This window comes from Schistocerca americana, chromosome 1, assembly GCF_021461395.2.
Source record: "Schistocerca americana isolate TAMUIC-IGC-003095 chromosome 1, iqSchAmer2.1, whole genome shotgun sequence".
NCBI classification, from domain to species: domain Eukaryota; kingdom Metazoa; phylum Arthropoda; class Insecta; order Orthoptera; family Acrididae; genus Schistocerca; species Schistocerca americana.
In genome coordinates, this window is record NC_060119.1 from 706179674 (window position 1) to 706201265 (window position 21592).

A 21592-nucleotide genomic window follows, 5' to 3' on the forward strand; every position below is an offset into this window, starting at 1 on the left:
CGCCGGAGCAGCGGCCAGGTTGCGTTTCCTGCCCTCGGGGCAGCCCGCCGAGTCAGTTATGACCATCCGGCACAGCAGCTAGGCGTTAGAGAATCAGGTGCTCTCAGGTCTTCTGGGCATTTGGAGTAGTGTTGTCAGCAGTACTGTACGTCAAAGGTCGCGAGGGACTAACAAGGAGAAGATGATAGAGGTGGTCCTACAGGTATTCAGCTACTTGAAGTTCTGGGAAATCTGGGTCCGTAGGTGGTAATTTGAAGTCTTTATTGCGCTCTTCCTGCCAGTGCGGACAGTTGTAGCAGCGTAGCCGGTCGCTGTGGCCGAGCGGTTCTAGGCGCTTCAGTCCGGCACCGCGCTGCTGCTGCGGTCGCCGGTTCGATCCTGCCTCGGGCATGGATGTGTGTGATGTCCTTAGATTAGCTAGGTTTAAGTAGTTGTAAGTCTAGGGGACTGATGACCTCAGATGAAAAGCCCCATAGTGCTTAGAGCCATTTGAACCATTTTTGTAGCAGCGTAAAATGGTTCAAATGGCTCTGAGCACTATGGAACTTAACATCTATGATCATCAGTCCCCTAGAACTTCGAACTACTTAAACCTAACTAACCTAAGGACATCACACATATCCATGCCCGAGGCAGGATTCGAACCTGCGACCGTAGCGGTCACGCAGTTCCAAACTGAAGCGCCTAGAACCTCGTAGCAGGGTAAGAAGACCCATCATACTGGTGTAATAATTCGTTTTCCCAGGAAATATTTCATGTACTGGAGGACGAGATCTCCGAGGGTGGATTCACGACTAAATCAATGAAGAAGCCTTTCTTTCAAATCTATTACTGGGACCTAGGAAAGGGCACAAATACTTAAGTCCGTCCGTAACAGTGCTCCCATTCAGTAGATAATAATTCTTTTCCAATTATGTATGCCGAATACTGTGACGTCCAATCGTTCAACAAGGCAGAAAATGTCACATCGATTCGATACTGTGATCAAATTCCAGTGGTTTTCTTCTATTCTGTATCGTTACCACGGGCTAGGTGCCACCCTGTCCAGAATTGCATATGCAGCCCCCTCCAATAGACTACCGTGTCAGACATGAGACTGCCTGCTCCTCGGTGTATGTGACTTGCAAGCTTTTGGACTCAGAAAATCGGTTAACATTCATGTGCGTTGGTAATTAACCTACACTTCATAAGTGGTTGTTTAGTGACAGTTTAGGTCATAAATGACGTCATTTCCAGTCATGCTGCATTCACACACTCACTGTCCTTCACATTTCCTGTAAAACTCATGCGGAAAAATCGATTGGTTTGCGCATAATCTACTTTTCCTTCAGAAACATGGAAATGAATTTTCATATCTGCGAGAAAATACAAATGACGGAAATAGTCTGCTTCTCCTATACTGAACAGCAGAACTACACTGACGGAAAAAAACGTAACACCGAAAAATAATTAATGTAGAGAAATGAAACACGTTTAGGCAGCATATTTCAGTGGTTAACATTGCAAGATCACAGGTTAATGTAAGCGCCAGATAAGCCATTGAAAACTGTGAAATTCTGGTACATTAATAACAAGTGTAACAGCCGTAATGTTGAATGCAAGCGTGCAAACTTGCATTCGGACAGTACAGGGATGGTTAATGTTATTTGTGGATGATGCTGGAGTTATCGTTCGATGTGTTCGGTTGGAGACAGACGTGCTCCGGCCAAGGCAACATAACGACACTCTGCAGTGTATGGTGGGTTACAAGAGCGGTATATGGGCGAGCGTTATCCTGTTGGAAAACACCCCCTGGAATCTAAATAGTCTTCACGGGTTTGCCGCCAGGTCACGTTGTGCAAATTCCACAATATTTCCTCGGAGCAACTGTCCGACATGTTTAGGTGGTTCAGCCTTGTTGGTGGCTAGGTATGACTAACGGCATCCCCACGTCGGCGCCACTTTTATAGAACACGCGCGCGAAGAATCCGCAGCGGCGGAAATTGCGCTTGCGCAATGGTTTGCCATATTCAAACTCCCTCTGCCGAAAATCGCAGAGCGGCTCTCCTGCGTGTGCGCTGTTCGCTGCGTTTGTCAACTGTGCGGCCAGGCGTTGCTCACCAACGGCCGTACTAGGCCAGTGTTATGGCGGGCCTGTTATCGAAGAATCTTGATTTTCGAGTCGTGATTTAATAGCAGCCAATGCAGGGTTCCAGGCTGTGCTCAGCTGAAATCGCGTATCGTTGTTGATGGGTTGCGAGGGATTAGCCGAGCGGTCTTGGGCGCTGCAGTCATGGACTGTGCAGCTGGTCCCGGCGGAGGTTCGAGTCCTCCCTCGGGCATGGGTGTGTGTGTTTGTCCTTAGGATAATTTAGGTTAAGTAGTGTGTAAGCTTAGGGACTGATGACCTTAGCAGTTAAGTCCCATAAGATTTCACACACACATTTGTTGGTGAGATTATCGGCTGTACGCATATGTATTGCTTCCTTAATGATGAAATCCCGGAAAGATGATGCCGCAGATAAAACTTCTGTCTTCTCATAAATCATACGATGTCCTGTATTCAGGCAGTGTTCCGCAATTACCGACTTTTCCGGTTGACGAAGGCGTGTATGACGCTGATGTTCATCGTAGCGTTCTTGTACTGTGCGGCATGTCTGGCCTATATACGTTGCCCCACACTAACAAGGAATCTTGTAAAAACCACATTTCCTCAGGCCAAGGTCATCCTTAACCGAACCCAACAAAATGGTTCAAATGGCTCTGACTACTATGAGACTTAGCTTCTGAGGTCATCAGTTCCCAAGAACTTAGAACTACTTAAACCCAACTAACCTAAGGACATCACACATATCCATACCCGGGGCAGGATTCGAACCTGCGACAGTAGCGATGGCACTGTTCCAGACTGTAGCGCCTAGAACCGCTCAGCCACGCCGGCCGGCGAACCCAACAGGTTTCTCAATTTTACAGATGGCTGAAAAATACACTTAACTCCATATCTTCAGAGGACGCTTCCGATTCTTGGCGACATGGCACCAAAAGCCCAAAGTTGTGGGTGTCTTCATATCTTCGTTCTGCTCCATAGATTGAACTCGCCATGGCCTGAATGCATTACGAATCTGTCTCTGAGAATAACCGTTTTGTCGGAACACTGTCTTCATATGTTGTATTTCAGTCGACAGGCTCTCAGGATCAGATACCACCGTATGAAGCAGAATGAATATACGAAGACACCCACCACTTTGGCCTTTTTGCCGTATTTTGGTGCCATGTGGTCAAGAATCGGAAGAGTCAAATGGCTCTGAGCACTATGCGACTTAACTTCTGAGGTCATCAGTCGCCCAGAACTTAGAACTAATTAAACCTAACTAACCTAAGGGCATCACACACATCCATGTCCGAGGCAGGATTCGAACCTGCGATCGTAGCGGTGACGCGGTTCCAGACTGAAGCGCCTAGAGCCGCACAGCCACACCGGCCGGCCTCGGAAGAGTCCTCTGAAGATATGGAATTAAGTGTGTTTTTCAGCCATCTGGAAAATGAGAAACCTGTTGGGTTGTGTTAAAGATGACCTTGGCCTTAGGAAATGTGGTGTGTACAAGATTCCTTGTCAGTGTGGGACAACGTATAGGCCAGACATGCAGCACAGTACAAGAACGCTGCGATGAACATCAGCGACACACACGCCTTCGTCAACCGGAAAAGTCGGCAATTGCGGAACACTGCCTGAATACAGGACGTCGTATGATTTAAAAAAGACAGAAGTTTTATCCCTGGAATCATCTTTCTCGGATTGCGTCATTAAGGAAGCAATACATATCCGTACAGCCGATAATCTCATCAACAAGGATACGGGATTTCAACTGAGCACAGCCTGAAACCCTTCATTGGCTGCTATTAAATCACGACGCGAAAATTAAGATTCTTCGATAACAGGCCCGTCATAACACTGGCCTAGTACGGCCGTTGGTGAGCAACGTCTGGCCGCACAGTTGACAAACGCAGCGAACAGCGCACACGCGGGAGAGCCGCTTTGCGATTTTCAGCAGAGGGAATTTGGCAAATCACTGCGCATGCGCGATTTCCGCCGCTGCACATTCTTCGCGCGCGTGTTCTAGAAACGTGGTGACGACGTGCGAATACCGTCAGTCGTACCCAGCCACCAACAAGGTTGAACCACCTGAAGATGTCGGACAGTTGCTCGGAGGAAATATTGTGGGATTTGCACAACGTGATCCGGCGGCAAACCCATGAAGACTATTTACAAATACATCCGCCAGGAAAGCTTAAAGAGTCACACTGTAAGTAGGCTGTTTAGGTTTTTATGTTGGTAACGCCACGTAGCGCTCTGTATGAAAATCACTGACTGTGCTGTGTGAAGTCTTTGGCTGGTTTGTATTGTTGAAGTATTTGCTATTGTAGTGTTGGGCAGTTGGATGTGAACAGTGCGTAGTGTTGCGCAGTTGGAGGTGAGCTGCCAGCAGTGCTGGATGTGGGGAGAGAGATGGCAGAATTTTGAGAGCGGACGATCTGGACGTGTGTCCATCAGAAATAGTAAATTTGTAATACTGGATATCATGGTCAAAATCTTTCATTTGCTAACTATGCCTATCAGTAGTTAGTGCTTTCAGTAGTTATAATCTTTTATTTAGCTGGCAGTATTGGCGTTCGCTGTATTGCAGTAGTTGGAGTAATGAAGATTTTTGTGAGGTAAGTGATTCATGAAAGGTATAGGTTATTGTTAGTCAGGGCCATTCTTTTGTACGGATTATTGAAAGTCAGATTGCGTTGCGCTAAAAATATTGTGTGTCATTTAGTGTTGATCAGAATAAGTAAAGAGCGAAATGTCTGAGTACGTTCAGTTCTGCTCAGCTGTTTGAAAATCAAATAACGTAGCGGTTTACCAGCACAGTAATTCATTAAATTTTCTAAGGGGACGTTTCAACATCCTCTGGAATGTTCATGAATTATAGGACCAGACTGACGTACAAATCTGCAGTCAATGTGCGTGCGATAACCACGAGAGTGCTTCTGCTGTCATACGAAAGTCGCACCCCAGACCATAACTCCAGGTGTAAGTCCAGTGTGTCTAAGCACGCTGACAGGTTGGTGGGAGATCCTCAACTGGCCTCCTTGTAAACAACACACGGCCATCACTGGCACCCACACAGAACTGACTTTCATTAGAAAACCCAACAGACCTCAACCCTGCTCTCGTCAGTGTTGGTGGTTTGGGGTCAGTGGAATGCACGCTACGGGGCGACTCTCTCAGATCTGTCCTTGAAGTAACCAATTTGTAACAGTTCGTTGTTGTGCCAACTGCTGCTCAGACTGCTGCCGCTGATGCAATACGATGCGCCAGAGTCATACGCCGAAGACGATGGACCTCCCTGTGGATAGTGCCACGTGGTCATTCGGAACCTAGTCTTCTTGCGACTGTACATTCCTGTGATCACCGCTACCAGTGATCTTGTACAGTGGCTAAATTCCTGCCACGTCTTTCTACATTATAGCAGGAGGAACAGGAAACCTCTCGTAACCCTATTGTGCGACCTCGTTCAAACTTAGTGAGGGTTGATTATGGCGTCATTGTCGCCTTAAAGGCATTCTTGACTAACATCAACTCACCATGTCCAATCTCAAAGATAACTAACGATCACGACCGTTACAGCTTGTGTTTAAAGCAAACCTGGCACGCATTCCCATTGTGGCGCCACTCTTATGCGACTAGCGCGAAATTCGAATAGACATCATCTTTCATATATGCAAACATGCCTACCAACTTTTGTTTATATCACACCTTCTTGGTACTGAGATTTTTTTCCGTCAGTGTGTTATTGGGACCCAGAAAAGGTCACGAGGCAACAGTGCTCCCATACCACAACAGTGTTCCCATTCCGCAGACCATACCTGAAGAGTGTTTCTTCTCCTATCATGTAAGTCAAATACTCTGACATCCATTCGTGCGAAGAAGCAGAAAATGTGCACTACTGGCCATTAAAATTGCTACACCACGAAGATGACGTGCTACAGACGCGAAATTTAACCGACAGGAAGAAGATGCTGTGAGATGCAAATGATTAGCTTTTCAGAGCATTCACACAAGAATGGCGCCGGTGACGACACCTACAACGTGCTGACATGAGGAAAGTTTCCAACTGATTTCTCATACACAAACAGCATTTGACCGGCGTTGCCTGGTGAAACGTTGTTGTGATGCCTCGTGTAAGGAGGAGAAATGTGTACTATCACGTTTCCGACTTTGATAAAGGTCGGATTGTAGCATATCGCGAATGCGGTTTATCGTATCGCGACATTGCTGCTCGCGTTGGTCGAGATCCAATGACTGTTAGCAAAATATGGAATCGGTGGGTTCATGAGGGCAATACGGAACGCCGTGCTGGATCACAATGGCCTCGTATCACTAGCAGTCGAGGTGACAGGCATCTTATCCGCATGGCTGTAACGGATGGTGCAGCCACGTCTCGATTCCTGAGTCAACAGATGTGGACGTTTGCAAGACAACAACCATGTGCACGAACAGTTCGACGACTTTTGGAGCAGCATGGGCTATCAGATTACGGTTACCCTTGACGCTGCATCACAGACAGGAGCGCCTGCACGAATGGCAGAACGTCATTTTTTCGGATGAATCAAGATTCTGTTTACAACATCATGATGGTCGCATCCGTGTTTGGCGACATCGCGGTGAAAGCACATTGGAAGCGTGTATTCGTCATCCCCATACTGGCGTATCACCCGGCGTGATGGTAATGGGGTGCCATTGGTTACATTTCTCGGTCACCTCTTGTTAGCATTGACGGCACTTTGAACAGTGGTCGTCACATTTCAAATGTGTTACGACCCGTGGCTCTACCCTTCATTCGATCCCTGCGAAACCCTACATTTCAGCAGGATAGTGCACGGCCGTATGTTGCAGGTCCTATACGGGCCTTTCTGGATACAGAATATGTTCGACTGCTGCCCTGGCCAGCACATTCTCCAAATCTCTCACCAACTGAAAACATCTGGTCAATGGTGGCCGAGCAACTGGCTCGTCACAATACGCCAGTCACTATTCTTGATGAACTGTGGTATCATGTTGAAGTTGCATGGGCAGCTGTACCTGTACACGCCATCCAAGCTCTGTTTGACTCAGTGCCCAGGCGTATCAAGGCCGTTATTACGGCCAGAGGTGGTTGTCCTAGGTACTGATTTCTCAGGACCTATGCAACCAAATTGCGTGAAAATTTAATCACATGTCAGTTCTAGTATAATATATGTGTCCAATGAATACCCGTTTATCATCTGCATGTCTTCTTGGCGTAGCAATTTTAATGGCCTGTAGTGTATCTCATGTATCCTATACTGTGGTGTTTTTTTTTTTCTACTCTCTGTCGTTATCATGGGCACCATTTCCTTCAGGACGGCATATGCAACCATATCCCATGAACTGCTGAGTTAGATATGACATCGTCTGCCTCTCGGTATATGTGGCATGTAAGCTTTTGAACTTAAGAAAGCGTTTAACATTCTTGCAGCGTGGTAATTAATCTTCACCTCGTAAGTGGGTGTTTAGTGGGTGTTTCTATTTTAACCACCAATTACGTCATTTCAAGTAATGCTACACCCGCACTCTCCCTTTCCCTCTCTGCATTTGCTGTTAAACTCTTGGGAAAAAATCGGCTGATATAGTCCACTTGTACAAAAATACGACAAGAAATTTACATTTCTGCGTGAAAATACAAATGCCGGAAATAGTCCATTTGTGCTATACTGAACAGCAGGACTAGGTCACTCGCCCTATGTAAAAATGGCGGGAAATTCAAATACTACACGTTAAAATGCTGGAACTCCGAATTAATGGTTCAAATGGCTCTGAGCACTATGGGACTCAACTTCTGAGGTCATTAGTCCCCTATAACTTAGAACTAATTAAACCTAACTAACCTAAGGACATCACACAGATCCATGCCCGAGGCAGGATTCGAACCTGCGACCGTAGCGGTTCAAATGGCTCTGAGCACTATGGGACTCAACTGCTGAGGTCATTAGTCCCCTAGAACTTAGAACTAGTTAAACCTAACTAACCTAAGGACATCACAAACATCCATGCCCGAGGCAGGATTCGAACCTGCGACCGTAGCGGTCTTGCGGTTCCAGACTGCAGCGCCTTTAACCGCACGGCCACTTCGGCCGGCGACCGTAGCGGTCTCGCGGTTCCAGACTGCAGCGCCTAGAACCGCACGGCCACTTCGGCCGGCGAACTCCGAATTAAAGAATTACGCGAAGATAAACTAACGGTAAAAATTCAGCTACATCTGAAACAGCACAATTTTCAAATAAAACTACAGTACGGCCACTATTATTGTGTTTACGTCTTTTAGGTCCTGAGTTTGGGTTCAAGGGGATGTAAATTTTGTGGACTGTGCAATTTGCAACATGTTCCACTAATACTGCGCTTAACAGGTGTTTTACAAGTAACTTATTATTTTTGCTTGTCTGGACTCAGATACGTGTGGCGGATTCCAATCGACTGACGCGGTTGCTTCTGCGAATTTTGTAATTTCTCAGACCCTTTTTTGTAACTTACAACGGCCCCATCATTTATACCAATCTAAATGGCACTCTAGGTTTTCTGGCAAGACTTTACCAAACTAGGACATATTTGACACTTCAGTAGCTTTATTTCCATTATTTTTTTCATGTATAATGCATGGATAACGATTTTATTATTTTTTCCCAGTGTGTCAGTAATCAGGAGGGTACTACTTACGTACTTGCATTCTCATGTTACCAGACCGTCAGATCAGTTGTTTTACACACAGCCACATAATCACAAACTCAAGACACTTCTCGCCTCTTCCCCAAACAGATACTCACAAATCAGTCTCATTCATACAAGTGAACAACCTCATAGACACTCATCAAAACACACACCCAAAAACACGTGTTAAACAGTACAAACCGACACGTAATCAAGCTGGGAATCTTACTATCATACACACATTCAAACACACACTTACAAATAAAGAAGTACAAAGAACCACACACACTCACTTCCACTAAGACGTCACAAAGAAGTGCACAGATACTCGTGCACATTCAAATATTCAGTCACACGCACATACAAAATCAAGCACCAAAACATTGTGTACATGCACACACGATCGACAAAATGCATCCACATACACTCAAGACTCCGCGCGCTAGTCATTCTTTTAACGAAACACGCCGCGCTCCGTTAACAGAATGAACGCAGCGTGAGAGAGCGCACTCGTGCGGACCGCCGGCGATATTTCCAGTGCAGGGTCAGCGTCCGGGAGCTCTTGCCCCTTTTTATATTCCTTGCTTTCAGCCGGCAGGTGCAGGCTGCTGCAAACTCCTACGTCGTGGCAGACTGCCCACAAGTCGGAGGTAAAAACGATATCACAACTAGCAACTAATATGAACAGGTAGCAACAGAGCTGCCTTCATCGATGATGTGACACTCTTGAGGACGCCAGAACACCATTTCATTTCACTTCACTTACCATGATATTAAATACACTAGTGTTCATATCACAGGGCATTTATGCAACGATTTAGAATCTTTTCCGAAAAAATTCTGTGTCATTGCACAGTTGTTTCGCCGCCTCCAGAGAGTCATTTTGAGCGGATCGTCAGTCTGGGGCCGAAAGAGGGCGGTGTGCATGACGTGGGTACGTGGTTACCATGAGCGCCGCCGTAGCCGAGCTGTTCGCAAGCACGTACCAGACAGCTGCAGCAAGTGGAACAAGCAACATCTTCCGGTGACCAGCGCCGTCACTGAGGTGGAGAAGCCTGTAGCGCACCGCCAGGGGACGTACTGGCGCGGTGGCCGGGGCGTCCGTAACGGCTGGCTTAGCCTGAAGCTTTTGGCGCCAGTTGGTGCACGGAGACGAAAGATAGAGTTGTCGAAGCTCTCGGCCTCTGCTTTGCTCAGAACTCGCTCACTGGCCTCCGTGCTGCAACGACCACTACCCCTTCAAGCCCAGCCTGCAGTCAGCGAAGTATCTTGTCAGTGTATGTTGTGGGCGCGATAAATGATCAGGACTTCCGGTGTGAAGCTACACACTTGAGCTAGTTATATTCAAGGTCACTCCCCACTAATCTCCCAGCAGGTAATCACCGGCAATTGTTCGAGAGTACCCACGGTAACACCTGTCCTATCCATGGACCTCAGGCAAGTGGCCTAGTTATATTTAAGGTTATGATTTAACTTGATACCAGTCACATGGTCTTGTGTGTTATAAAACTGGCGGGAAATCCCTCCCATCTTTCAGCCAATAGGAGAACATTAAAATGGCAGCTTAACCCTACACTCCCCTCCCCTCCCCCCCCCCCCCTCCCTCCTGGCCAGTGAGATTTGAGCTCTCCCTCCCTCCCCTGCTTCTTCTATTATAACTAGAGCACTTGAGTGGGTGGCTTCAGTTCTTGTTGTGGAACATAGGATGAGGATCAGAGTGTGGCTATTTGTTAATAGCAAAATAATTTTATTGTAATTACGTTTTGTCGTCAGACTCGAGATCTAGGGAAAAGACGAAGTGTAGATATTTGTTAGTAACAAATTAAATTAAATTTATTATAATTATGCGAATTTCTTAATTCGAGGCAGCAGCAGATATAAACCACAACAATTAAACAGATTATAAGTACTCTCATCGTCCACTTTTCTATATTTATCAACATTTTTCTTCTATTTCCATATTTTTTCATATTTTCCAACAATTTTATGTATTTTTTCACATTTCTATAATTTTTCTGTATCTCCTCAAATTTTTCACAATTTATACGTTTTTACATATTATTCCATATTGTGGAATCCTGCCCACTCGTGTAATATAGAGTGCCTAGGAAGCTGCTTTCTCGGATAGCCAAACAGCATACAAACAAATATAATTAACGGAGTTTATTGCAGTAATTGAATTGACAATAGTTGACTTCCGTTTCCACATGATGGCTCGCAAGCAATTGGCGATATGCAAATAATCATTGTCCTTTGAACGATACAATTTCCATGCAAGATAATCACACTATTTCATAAATCACTCTTATCGTTAATATCACTGCGGCTCTTCTAGTGCGCGGTTTCTAGTGCGACCTAGGCTAGGCGGCGCGTCGCTTTTATTGTCTTTGTGTGGATGCCGCTCCAGTCGTGGTGTCCTATCCAGCGTACTATTGGCTGACCTCGTCTCACAACCCTCTCTGCTATTGCGTTCTGGATCTTCGTGCCGGCGCTTGTCGTTATGCCGGAACACATTTTTTTCCGTATTTTCCATAGTCTATACGTAAATGGACAAGAATATATAGCTCTTATTGCAGATCACCACAACGATTTATTTAACAACAAATAAGCTCTTCCAGAGACTTTAAAGTTAACCAAATACCACTGTAAGATAGATAAACAAAATAAACGCTTGCCACGCCTTTCCTACACAACTAGTGTATGTTTTAAAACAAGTGTGTTGTCCTCTTGTTAGAAATAATTATATCACTCCGTGTTGTGCCAAATCTCGGTAAATAGAAACTAAGTATTACGACGCCACAGTCAAATTCCGAGGTTTACCGATTTCTAGATACGCTCTAAATGTTGAAGAAATACCACAGCTTTATAGATAAACGCTTGCTAAGTCACACCTGCATTATTAGACGTCATAGTACATGCGTTAAAATAAGTGTATTGTTAGAAATACTGACGTCATTACATATTACAAAAAAATCTCGGTAAATTCCCTATGTTATTTTATTCGCTTCTGATGCTTCGCCGGCCGCGGTGGTCTCGCGGTTCTAGGCGCGCAGTCCGGAACCCTGCGACTGCTACGGTCGCAGGTTCGCATCCTGCCTCGGGCATGGATGTGTGTGATGTCCTTAGGTTAGTTAGGTTTAAGTAGTTCTAAGTTCTAGGGGACTAATGACCACAGCAGTTGAGTCCCATAGTGCTCAGAGCCATTTGAACCATTTTAACCATCTGATGCTTCGATGTTCCTCATATACTATAAAATTGTTTTTGTATCTTCCTTATGTGGAAATCGAGTTGTGGGAGGAAGTAACACGTTGTCTGACTCTCCCGGGAAAGTTCTCTCTCGAAATTTCAGTAGCAAGCCTCTTATTGATGCATAACGCGTTCTTGTAACCTCTGTCAACGGAATTTGTTGAGCATCTTGGTAACGCTCTCGCGCCGACTAAACGGCCCCGTGACGAAACATGCCGCTCTTTATTGGATTTTCTCTCTTTCTCTCCCTCTTCTATCTGTCCTACCCGTTAAGGATCCCATGTTGAAGAACAATACTCACGAATCGGTCGAACAAGCGCCTTATAAGCCACTTCCTTCGTGGATGAGTTACATTTGCTTAATATTCTCAGTCTCATTCTGGCATCTGCTTTATGTACTATTTGTTTTATGTGGTCATTCCACTTAAGATCGCTCTGGATAGTTACTAATAGATATTTTACAGTGGGTTCTGTTTCCAGCTCCTTCTCATCATTAGTGTTGTTGTACAGCAGTAGCTTTCTTTTTCTATGCATGCGCAATATGTTACATTTATTTACATTCAGAGTCAACTGCCAGTTGATACTGCCCTCTGGCGTTGCTACTTTGTTATACGAGGGGCATTGGGTAAGAAATACAACACATTTTTTTCTGAAAGTAAGTTGATTTTATTCAGGATTGCAATACACAGTATTATTCCCCAACCTTTCCGCTGCTAAATACTGTTTTTCAACATAATCTCCGTTCAATGCGACGGTCTTAACACCACTTTACTGGGAGGCCCTGTATGCTCACATGGTATCACGACACTGGTCGACATCGTAGCTGTCTTGTTGCATCAATAACCTTGCCATCATTCACGTACTGATCCCCGCACAGTGCACCCTTCATTGGGCCAAACATATGGAAGTCGGAAGGCGAGGAAACCAGCGGGCACAGACCTTTGATACCGCAACTGGTGGACTAGTGTGTCATCACTATCAACCAAGACGTCCAGTTTGGCACCGACATGTTTGATTGTGTTCAGATGATCACCTCGAACGAGAATGTCCGCCGGCCGCCGTGGCCTTTCGGTTCAAGGCGCTTCAGTTTGGAACCGCGCTACCGCTAAGGTTGCAGGTTCGAATCCTGCCTCGGGAATGGATGTGTGTGATGTCTTAGGTTAGTTAGGTTTAAGTAGTTCTAAGTTCTAGGGGACTGATGACCTCAGATGTTAAGTCCCATAGTGCTGAGAGCCATTTGAACCATTTTTGAGAATGTCCGCACGTTCCAACACAGCAGTCATAACAAAATTCTCAGGTTTACTGATTTCCAAGACTGTCACCAAAATATGGCATGTGTATAACAGCTAACACAGTGCTACAAAATACGTGCCTAGAGAGATAACCAATCTCCAACCATCCTAGCAAAAAGTGAGGCGCTTGTGAAATAGACCACTCATCAAACGCTAATACATACGAATTTTATAGACAGGTCGTAACTGATCTATGATCGTGCACACTACGCTAGCTTACAACCCAGCACTGGCTGAGAAATTTGCATTATTTAATTGCTATATGTGTAATCGTCTCCTATGTCACCGTTCTGGTGGCTGGCAGAAAAATCGATGTTATAGATTCAAGAAATCAGGCAGGAGCACCTTGTTCACAGTAACAATGGCATACCGGTCGTAAACTCTCAGGAGAAATATGTGGACAGTTACGCAGGTAAGTGCCAAGCACTCCCCTTCTGTCTCTCTGGACCATTCGGAATCATGCTCCCCAACGGTCCTGCTTTCTAAACTAGAGCTTACGTGTGGGTAACACCATTTTCACCCAAGCAGATCTACCAGTTGAAATGATGATGATGAACGTACGATATTTGACAAATAAAGCCAGCTACATCAGTAGTATATGTGGTAAATGAACACAGAAAAAATAGTCCATGTCCACCGCTATTAACATAACTTTGACCAATCCGTAGAACTCCAAACTCACATGTTGGACAGCTACTACACTCTAGTATTAAAAAAATCTGTTGCTATGACGAACTTATCCATGCACTATTTTGTATATATGCCTTAATAGCGGAGAGTCGATGCATTAATATTAATGTGCCACAATTTTTGCAAATAAAATCTGCAATACTATTTATTTGCGACAGTGCTACAAAACTCCTAAATAACTAGGGAAAAACCTTCATATGTCCTTCCGTAACACATGAATATAAACAATTACACCTGTTCAGTAGCATAACAAAAATGTAGTAACAGGACATGACGATTATCCGCAATGTACTCTTTAGCAACTAAATACATTCATTATCGTTTCGTCTGGAAGCATACTGATGAAGATCTTGTCCCTCCATTACTAATAAAAATTTACATGATTCTCCCTCAACATTCCAAAGACGCACTCATAATTACAATCAACCTGCCACCAACGGGACTGAACTTGTGAACAACACAAGCACATTGACTACTAGAAAAAAATGTTCTACACACGCCTTATAAAATTAAAATCCCCGTCATCTCTTCTTGATTCCCGTGACCGTCTCTAGTGCACCCCACCTCCGACACCTCGCAGTCGCGACGGCACACTCATTTTTCTTCAGAGCCGTCCCCAATCTGTCTTCGCCTCTATATACCGCATGTATGCTCTGCCACACCAAGAAAACAAAACATTGGCTGCAGGAAAAAAAAACTTCGTACACATGAGTGATAAATGTAGATTCCCAGCCACTGGACAGAACAAAGGAAAAATAAAGTGAGGAATCACACATATGTGCTGACCGGTCGGCGATGGAATGATGCTCAGTGAAGTCCGACCCGCCTCTGCTCACAACAAATACGTTCTAGAACATAGACAGGTCGTTAAATGATACGAAGCATGGTACACGCCTATTGGCCATTGGGAAACGGCCGAACAATAAGCTTAGAATTTTCCCCCTCAAGGTCCAGTCCGCTTTCTGGCCCTGCCGAACACACAGATGCATCAGAATGTCCAGATACCGCTGCCACCTGTAATCGCCAGAAGCAGGAGCTAGATAATCAGACAGTGGGTAACTAGTTTAAGCTCCCTGTGACAGAGATGTATTAAACACACACTAATATTCTTTCATACAGATCTCTCGCTAATACTTAGAAAAAACCATGACACTGTTCTTGCGCTGGCGACTGGAAACACTTTGATCAATATATATTAATTCCTCTGTTTTTTTTAATAACATTTGCTGTTTTGAACTTGTTATTTTTATGTTTGTAAGGCTGCTGGCAGCATTTTAGAAAATCATTTCGTAGTAGTAAATCCAATTTTGCTAGTGGGAATCTATATCGCGCCCCTTTCTAACTTTGTAGAAGACATTATCAAAAACCAATAAGCTAGACTTGTTACCAGGAGGTCTGAGGCACACGCGGTGGTCACGAAAATGTACGGTAGCAAGAAGGCAGGGCTGCGGACGGCGAAGTGGCACCACGGACATGGAAGACCATCGTGTTCGGCGTATGGGTCTGGCGCATTGTACTGCATCTGCAGCAGCAATTTGAGCAGCAGCTGGCGCCACAGTGACACAACTAACTGTTACAAATCAGTTACTTCAAGGACAGCTTCGAGCCAGACGCCCTGTTGCGTGTATTCCACTGACGCCAAATCACTGCCATTTGCTACTTCAGTGGCGTCAAACTAGAGTTCATTGGAGGGCAAGGTGGACGTCTGTTGTGTTTTCTGATGAAATCTGCTTTTCCCTCTGTCCCAGTAATGGCCGTGCGTTGGTTAGTGAGAGGTCAGTTGAGGGCCTGCAACTAACCCATCTGTGTGCTAGACATACTGGGCCTACACCTGAAGTGATGGTCTGGGATGCGATTTCGTTTGGCAGCAGGAGCACTCTCGTGGTTATCCCATGCTCACGGACTGCAAATGTGTACATTAGTCTGGTGATTCGACCTGTTGTGCTGCCATTCATGAGCAGCATTCCAGGGCGTTTTTTTCCACCAGTATAACGCTCGACCATGTACTGCTGTTGTAACTGAGTATCGTCTACAGTGTGTCGACATGTTGCCTTGGCCTGCCCGATCACCAGATCTGTCTCCAATCGAACACATGTGGCACATCTACGGAGGACAACTCCAGCGTCATCCACAAACAGCAAAAACTTTCTCTGTATGGACAAAATGCAAGAGGCACGACACTCCATCCCACAAACTGGCATCTGTCAATTGTACTACACAATGCATGCACCTTTGTATACTTGCATTCAACATTGTGGCAGTTTTAAAACGGTTATTAAGGTACAAGCATTCCACATTTGCAACGCCTTATTTCGTGTATAGGTAATTCTGTGATATTATAACTTTTAATCACTATACACACACACACACACACACACACACACATATATATATATATATATATATATATATATATATATATATATATATATATATATATATATATGGGTGACTTGAATTCGACAGTAGGAAGAGAAGGAAACATAGTAGACGAATATGGAGTGGGAGTAACACATGAAAGAGGAAGCCAACTGGTAGAATTTTGCACAGAGCATAACTTAATCATAGCTAACACGTGGTACAAGAATCATAAAAGAAGGTTGTATACATGGAAGAAGCCTGGAGATATTGGAAGGTTTCAGATACATTATATAATGATAAGACAGAGATTTAGGAACCAGGTTTTAAATTGTAGGACATTTCCAGGGGCAGCTGTGGACTCTGACCACAATCCATTGATTATGAACTGTAGATTAAAACTGAAGAAACTGCAAAAATGTGGGAATTTAAGGAGATGGGACCTGGATAAACTGACTAAACCAGAGGTTGTACAGTGTTTCTGGAGAGCATAAGGGAACGATTGACAGGAATGGGAGAAAGAAATACAGCAGAAGAAGAATGGGTAGCTTTAAGGGATGAAGTAGTAAAGGTAGCAGAGGATCAATCAGGTAAAAAAGACAAGGGCTAGTAGAAATGCTTGGGTAACAGAAGAAATATTGAATTTAATTGATGAAAGGAGAAAATACAAAAATGCAGTAAGTGAAGCAGGCAAAAAGGAATACAAATGTCTCAAAAATGAGATCGACAGGAAGTGCAAAATGGCTAAGCAGGGATGGCTAGAGGACAAATGTAAGGACGTAGAGGCATATATCACTAGGGGCAAGATAGATACTGCCTACAGGAACGTTAAAGAGTCCTTTGGAGAAAAGAGAACCACTTGCATGAATATCAAGAGCTCAGATGGAAACCCAGTTCTAAGCAAAGAGGGGATAGCAGAAAGGTGGAAGGAGTATGTAGAGAGTCTATACAAGGGCGTTATACTCGAGGACAATATTATGGAAATGGAAGAGGATGTAGATGAAGATGAAGATGTAATGGAAGATATGACACTCCGTGAAGAGTTTGACAGAGCACTGAAAGACCTAAGTCGAAACAGGGCCCTGGGATTAGACAACAATCCATTACAACTACTGACAACCTTGGGAGAGCCAGTCCTGACGAAACTCTAGCATCTGGTGGGCAAGATGTATGAGACAGGCGAAATACCCTCAGACTTCAAGAAGAATATGATAATTCCAATCCCAAATATAGCAGGTGTTGACAAATGTGAAAATTACCTAACTATCAGGTTAATAAGTCGCAGATGCAAAATACTAACGCGAATTCTTTATAGACGAATGGTAAAATTGGTAGAAGCCAACCTTGGGGATGATCAGTTTGGATTCCGTAAAAATATTGGAACACATGAGGCAATACTGACCCTACTACTTATCTTAGAAGATAGAGTAAGGAAACATAAACCTACTTTTCTAGCATTTGTAGACTTATAGAAAGCTTTTAACAATGTTGGCTGGAATGCTCTCTTTCAAGTTCTGAAGGTGGCAGGGGTAAAATACAGGGAGCAAAAGGCTATTTACAATTTGTACAGAAATCAGATGGCAGTTAGAAGAGTCGAGGAACATGAGAGGGAAGCAGTGGTCGGGAAGGGAATAAGACAATGTTATAGCCTTCCCCAATTTCATTCAATCTGTATATTGAGCAAGCAGTAAAGGAAACAAAAGGAAAATTCGGAGTAGGTATTAAAATCCATGGAGAAGAAATAAAAACTTTGAGGTTCGTCAGTGACATTGTAATTCTTTCAGAGACAACAAAGGACTTGGAAGTGCAGTTGAATGTAATGGGAAGTGTCTTGAATGGAGGATATTAGATTAACATCAACAAAAGCAAAACGAGGATAATGGAATGTAGTCGAATTAAGTCGGGCGATGCTGAGGGTATTAGACAAGGAAATGAGATGCTTAAAGTATTAAATAAGTTTTGCTAATTGGGGAGGAAAATAACTCACGATGGTCGAAGTAGAGAGGCTATAAAACATAGACTGGCAATGGCAAGGAAAGCGTTTCTGAAGAAGAGAAATTTGTTAACATCGAGTATAGATTTAAGTGTCAGGAAGTCGTTTCTGAAAGTATTTGTATGGAGTGTAGCCATGTATAGAAGTGAAACATGGATGATAAATAGTTTGGACAAGAAGAGAACAGAAGCTTTCGAAATGTGGTGCTACAGAAGAATGCTGAAGATTAGGTGGGTAGATCACATAACTAATGAGGAGGTATTGACTAGAATTGGGGAGAAGAGAAATTTGTGACACAACATGCCACTTATGACACCTTGTCTTTTGTGTTTAAAATCATGTTCATCTATTGTAACATAGAAGAGTTCATTTAAGAATAGAAATGTTTTCCCTGTATTTGTGTTTACTACAACATTTAATTAAAAACATTGATACCGTCCCCTACTAGATATCGACTTAGGATTTCCTGGTATTAACTGTAATGTTTACAAATTTATCATATATATCATACTGTCAACAAATGAAACAATTTCACTACCTAGTCTTTGACATTTTCCACCTATTTTAAGTAAATCTAGGAGTAAAATTGTGAACCAATTAGTTATTACCTGTGATTTCAAATCACTACCTATCAACACCCTCTGCTGATAAAAAATACATAAAATTCTCTTCACAAATAATAAGTGATAGACCTTCTTAAATTAATATATAGATTCAATTGGTTCAGATGAAAGTACTGAAATGTTTTTCGATGTAGATGATTGTGTTGTTGTCAATATTTTTTTCCAAACAACCTTTAAATAATATAGATGTTATCTTCAGATAATCCTAGATATGAACCATTATTGTACAAATACATTATTGCTCCATCAACATCTGTGTGTTTTTGATATAATGCATGACCAATTTCATGAACCAGAACTTCAAACAGATTGATTTTATCTTTTGGTGTATTCCCTTAGTACCACAACTCTTTGTCATCCATATGTATTTCCACTGGAAATTTCATAGTTGGAATAGTGCATGACCTAACACAGTACCATTACCATCTAGATATTTTGGAGAACTGTGACCATATATTTCATAACTCTGTACATGTCTTATATTTGTAATTAAGATGTCAAATGAAAGTGAGTGTCAGTATACTTTTTCCATAAATGAAAAGCTCTCTTTGTTACTTGTAATATCATTTTAGCTGCACCTTCATAAAAGAAATTTATATTTTTCTTATTCAGTTAATAATACAAGTTGCATAGTTACCATTTACATCTTTTACTACACACCGAGGTTTATTCACAAAGTTTCTTCACTTAACACACCATTTATTTCAAGATCATATGTGTTCTGAAATATCATTAATGCTTCTCTAAATACAACATCATTCACTTGGCCAAGTTTTGTATCACCCTGAAAATCTAAGGAACCATAATCATTCAAATATTTCATTACTTTATTCTGTTCATCTGTAACTACTATTTTCACAAACAATAATAGTGCAAGTAATTTCATTTATATAGACTAGGAATATTATAAGAATGATCTATACCCCTCCAATTTGGAGGTATTGAAAGGAAATGAAAAACCAACTAATTTATTAATGAACCTGACTTACATGTAAAACTTTTATTAATAAAAATAAAAATGTAAGAAAAACTATTTTTATAAATTTGATTCAGTCATCAACCTTGTCAGCAACAAGCTTATAAATAATAATAAGCAGGTTTTTGTAATTATTGATGTAAAGAATAATCCATTATTCTATACAAATCAAACTGCTGACCTTTAGGATATGAGCGTTTGAAGATTGGCCATGTTAAAGAAAATATTGTAAAAAAATATAAAATTTCAATAGCAACGAAATGGTGATAACTAAATATATACAAAAATCAACAAGGTATATCAATTAGCCTGGTCTATATTCTTTAATTATGAAAAACAAAATGTCTTTGTGGAAAATTTCCATACTGGGTATATGAAGAAGCTTTACCATCAATTTGTTAACATAGAGAGTATAAAACTAAAAATGAAGTGAAAATTGTATGTTGGGGTAAATAATTCACTTGGAAAATATAAATAAAATTAAGGAACATACAGAAAATGTAATTGGAATATTTGATAATATTATGGAAATAATACTAGAAAGAAACAGAGAAACAGATATTTTATTACCTCACATTGTTGTTCAAACTTAAGATCAGAATTTAAAACCAACTTTTGTTGTTTTAAAATTATTTGATGAAAAATTAGAATATAACTATAATGTCATTAGATCACAATGAAAGGTAATTGTATAGAATCGAAGATAGGTATCCAAATTGTGAATAAATGATAAAACTTAATTCTAATCCTAGTTCAGTAAATCTGTACCAAAGAATGAATGAAACTTTAGGAATTGTTTGTTGGCACAATTATTTTAATATTTTGGACAACTATACACAAAAACAATTGATTAATAGTATATCCTCTCTTCACCAGGTATAAATTTTTTATTAACATTTCTACACATTGGATAAGTAGCACGATCTGGATTTGCTAACCATTTATTAATACATTCCTTAGGGGAAACTCATGATTACATTTAGTTTTCACAAACTGATAATCGTCATCAATTAAGCACATAGAACAATCGCTACCTTCAGGCTGCTCCATTGTTTCATAAGGTTTATTAATATTTTTTATGAATTATTCAAATAATTTTTGAGAGCTTAAAACATTTTTCCAGTTTACTTTATCTCGAAATTCTATTATAAAATTTCAGATGATTTTTTTGTGTGTGGTATATCATCTCAGTTTAATTTATCATGAAATTCTCTCATAAAATCTTCAAATAATTTTTGATAATATACCTTATTATCACAAGGTAATTTATCATGAAATTCTCTCACAAAGTCTTCAGATAATTCTTCATCAACTGATAAGTTTTTCCAATTTAATTTACATCAGTGTCTCACATAAATTCTTGAGATAATTCTGCAAAATGCCAATTTATTATTCCAATCAATTTTTTTCTGATATTGTCTCATAAATTTATCAGTAATATTTTTTTACTTGATGTACAAGACGAATCTATTCATTTATAAGAAATCTGTTTTATTAGAAAAATATAAAACTTTTTCTTTCCAGGCAGTAGGTACTTGGCACCTGGGATTGTGAGGATTTTCATGTCTCTTTATTAGAAGATAATAAAGTTTTCCTTAAATAAAATATTTCAAAAGATTTTTCCTGTTAAATCAAGTCATTTTTAATAACGTCAACAATAAGCTTT